Source organism: Euprymna scolopes, chromosome 9, assembly GCF_053919585.1.
Source record: "Euprymna scolopes isolate OS-2025 chromosome 9, ASM5391958v1, whole genome shotgun sequence".
Classification (NCBI taxonomy): Eukaryota; Metazoa; Mollusca; class Cephalopoda; order Sepiida; family Sepiolidae; genus Euprymna; species Euprymna scolopes.
Window position 1 is genome coordinate 120,379,784 of NC_136490.1, and position 5,078 is coordinate 120,384,861.

Genomic DNA, 5,078 nt, shown 5'->3' on the forward strand with positions numbered 1-5,078 from the left:
AACACAAGCTTTAGAGGATGGATCTCCTAGAAGTCCATAATATACCGCAGTCAAGAGAGAAAAGCTCATTTCAGAAATGGGGGTTGTGTTACTATACATATAGATTCGAAAAAGTGGTCAAAAATCAAATATATAACAAATAAATATTATCAATGTTAGAAACGTACGCAATATATTTTACCGTGACATAGACGGACATATATTCGGTGGGTTTCTAACAGTATTTTGTATAATTATTTAGTTTGAACTCATTTTCCCAAACTTACTGCATTCAACAGCGAACACACCGCCATTTTGCTTTTTCAAATATATCGATAAACACTGTATGATTTTCGAACCGAAAAACACTGTATGATTTTCAAATTAGTAAAACCACTAAAATCTTTTGCAGATAGGTAGAAGAGTAACTTATCTTGCCTTTGATAACATTTATTTATTATATATTTGATTTTTGACAACTTGTTTCGAATCTATGTGTATAGTAACACGCACCAGAAATGGTATAGACTCTGCTCACTTTGGTGCCGGGGGAAAAGATGCCCAGGATTGACAATCCCGCCGTACATTTACATCAGAAGTCTTAGACGAAATAAAGTTTGAATTTTATTTTGAAAGATTTTGACACAATTACTTTTACTGATAAAATAACTTATCATATAGGGGTCACTTGTGTGGTTTAAATATTGGTGTAACACAATCTGAGTACTGTCAGACAACTAATGCTAAACGTAGTTAAGATGGATTTAAGAGAGAGAGAAAGAGAGAGAGAGAGAGAGAGAGGGTGAGAGTGAGAGAGATAAAAAGAGATAAATCGCTTGTTAACCTTTTTTCAAAGAATCAAAGATCAATAGTCAGAGACTGGTCCAAGTTTTGAACGTAATTCCTCCATATCGGGAAAGTCAATCCTTCTGTTATTGTGACCATAAACTTATTTTATCGCTTCTTTTTAACAAAGGGGAAATCAAGTCGGCCATTTTTACAACGTCATCTCCGGTTGACTGGGCCTTTCTTCCCTTCACTTTTATTCAACCAATAGTTTTCATTGTTTTCAGTCGCCATTATGGCGTTGCGTTTTTGTTCATTTGATGGATGCTCTGTCATATCTTGTCTCAAAATCCTTAGCCGGACATATACCCTTTCTCTCAACTGTCTACGATATAAGTACATTACACACACACACACACACACACACACACACACACACACACACACACACACACACACACACACACACACACATGCAAACATTTGTTTACTCAGTAATATATCTTTCACACACTATCCTATTTAAATATGTATGCATATATTTATGTTGTATACATACAAAAACCCACGAGCACACACACATTTACATATACATAATGTGCGTTTTTTCTGTGTTTATCTATGTACATATACATACGCACATACATACATATACACATATATATGTATATATACGAGTCTTTTTATTATCACTATAAATTTCTTCATGTGCAATTTATATTTCATTCTGAATATTTACGTGAATCGTTTGACCAAAACAATATAAATATACTTATATACATATTCACGTATTAATTTATATATATATATATATATATATATATATATATATATATATATATATATATATATATATATTACAAACACCAAATCACAATTCCATGCTTCGTGCCTACTTCGATTAAATTTACAATCAGATATGTTTTTATCTCTTTCTATTGATCAATCTCCTCTCATAAATAAAGCAAGTCATTAACGTAATAACAATTCGGTATGTATATATGGTATATGATGTATAAATATTATATATATGTATATATATATATATATATATATATATATATATATTGTGTGTGTATGCATATATCTAATATTGTTAAAATGCTATTATTTTATAAGCAATAAATTAAAGGGAAGGTTAAAAGACAACCAAACAATTATGATATTAAAGAAGTAAGCTATTTATAGATGAAAAGAATAGTTTGGTTTGTTTAAACAGCTTCTTCTATGAATACTAATATGATAGAAGTCGATATGTCTGTTCTAAAGTACTTTTAAACCACAATACACATGAACTTCGTATTTGAAAAGTTTGAATCTATACGTATGTAGGTTGACGTAGGTATGGCTTTCTTTTATATTTTAAATAAAGAAATTAAACAGGGACTATAACACACCACATACTATTTCATATCTCCGATTTTAATTCCATTTAAGCTAGAATTTTTCAACCAGGTCTATATAGCTGACATTTCTGAGTTGTTGAAGGCCAAACAGAATTTATTAGCAAATATATTTAACAGATTTTCTTTAACAAGTTTAACAATTTTGTTAAAGTAATTTATTTAATTTCTGGTGCTGAATGAAAAATACTAGCTTTCTGACCTAAACTGCATTAAACATTTATTTTATTGTTTTCTACGTTTCCACTTGCAAAGCTTAATTATATTTTTCAAAATCAAAAATAAAACTAATGATTTTCCTCTACAAAACAAGCATATGTGGAGTGTCCATCATATAAATATGGTTGGTACCGTAAATACGGGAGAAACTCAAGGAGAAATCCAATGAGAGACTCAGAGAGAAAACGAGATCGAGGTCGATGACTAACCAGCCGACACCTTCGCAAGAGACGGTCTCCCCATGACTATAACAATGGACGCTATGTAAATATTGCATATACGTTCTTGCTCTCAATATATCTGTTCTATTTTAATTTTGTGTTGTAATTATTTATTTTCATATGTTCAGTCGAGTTTCAACACAAACTAAACACCATGAATAAACATTTAAAGACATAAAGAACTTGAAGCATGGACATTTTAGCCAAAATGACTGGATTCAGCATTAAATAACCTGAAAAGTACCATTAAACAAAGCACCGAAACGAAACAAATATTTACTTATAAAATTAATATATGATATTAAAGATAAGCATTATTTCAGTTTGCCTTAAATTATATTGCATATTGAGTTTCTTTTCCCGTTATATAAATTAGTTATTACTTTGTTATAGCATTTTAAATTGCAACATCCGGTAACCATATAGATCTTTTTTTTATTTAAACAAGTTTGGACGCTGAAACGACATAGAACCGAGTAAAGCAGTTAAGCCATGGCTGTCAACGATTAAAGCATTTCTTTAATAGGTGCCATGATTTTCTCTTTCTGATCGAAAATCAACAAAATAACTCCTATACTACTACTACTACTACTACTACTACTACTACTTGCTTAATTAATTATTAGTACTTTCGAATTCCAACTGACGAGGTACGTTTCTAACAGCATTAGACGAAGCTAAGCAAATCTTTTTAAATAGTTCAACAGTATAGGATTAGAGCTATCTATGAATAACACTATTGTAAAAACAGAAACAACTTCTATAATAAAACAAATAATGTAATGAATGCGAAATGCAATACAATTACCCTGTCCGGATGTTTTTTTTTTATTTACATGAGCACTAAGGATAGCCATACCAAGAAAAGATGAATGCCTCATACATTGTGAATATTATGACCGTCTTGGTGATAGACCGAAACAATTTTATGCTCTGAATGGAAAATGACTTAACAGTTAAATAAGAAAATCTAAATGTTCAACATTACGTGAACTAGCTGTTTCACTCTTGAAACGTTGTGCATTTAGATTTTCCTCCTCCATTTTAAAATGATATCGTCGGGTTTTTATTATTTTATTATTCATATATATATATATATATATATATATATATATATATATATATATATATATATATTAATATATATTATTTATATATAATTTCAAAATCTTTTTACACCAATCTTATATAAAAGGGGTACTAATTTAATCTAAAGCAATGATGTTAACACCTTTATTATCCAATGTCTTCCGTATTGTTTTCGCACGCGCATGTATTCATTTTTTTCGCATTTATACATTAATTCTGTATAGTCACTTGCACTTTTACACAGTAATTCTGTATACTCACTATTCCATAGCTAGCTATAATATATACTGACCCAACGGGTCACAAGATAGTCTAGTATATACAGTCCAGGTCAAAATCATAAGACCACTTAAGAAAGTAAGTGTTTACGCATATTATCGAATTTGTAATCAAACAAATGGTTGAAACCATTGCCAAAAGGGAAAATATGATGGAAAAAAATGAAATCTGCTTCATTCAAAACCTTAACCCTGATCTAATAATTATTTTTTAAAAAACAAACATTTTCACCTGGTCAAAATGATAAGAACACTGATCATTTACCTAACAAAAGGCAATTATAAATTACTAAAAAGGGTCTCAATATTTAGTATAGCCTCCATTATTACGAATTACTTCCAAAATTCTCTTCGTCATGCTTGCGACTAAGTTTTTTTTATCAGTTGCGAAGGAATTTTATCCCATGTACTGAAAACTGAATCAGAAAGTTCCTCTTATCGAATCATACTGGGTTCCATCCTTGAACACTTCTTTTGCCATCCATCCCCAAAGATTTTCAATGGGATTGAGGTCCGGAGAACATGCTGGATGATCTAACAATTCTATATTATTTGAAGAAAAGTATTCTCCTGCTTGTCGAGAAGTGTGTATCGCAGCGTTGTCTTGCTGGAAAATCCAATTTCTTCCACACAGACGTGGACCTTCAGTGCTGATAGAAGCATTTTCAAGCATTGAAATGTACTTCAATGATGTTTGCCGGCGTTTCACTACTTGCAACTTTAGGGTCCCAACTGACGAGAAAGCACCCCAGATCATTAAAGACCCTCCTCTACTATGCCGAGTCTCTTTAGCCAAATTTTTATCAGGCAATAGTGTTGAAATTCATCTGGACCATCTAGATTAAACTTTTTCTCATCGGAGAAAATTACATTTTCTCACTTCTTTTCATCCCAAGTCTGGTATTTGGCGGTATATTTAAGTCGGTTAGTTTTGTGCTGTCCAAGAAGACGTGGTTTCTGCAGTCGTTTTAAATAATTGAAACGCTTCATTTTCAAATGCCTTCTGATGGTTTTATGACTGCATTCTGCTGCTGTTTGGCTTTTCAATCGACTTGAGCTCATACTGAAGTTTTTTCTTTTAAACTTCCTCTGATACGGCGATC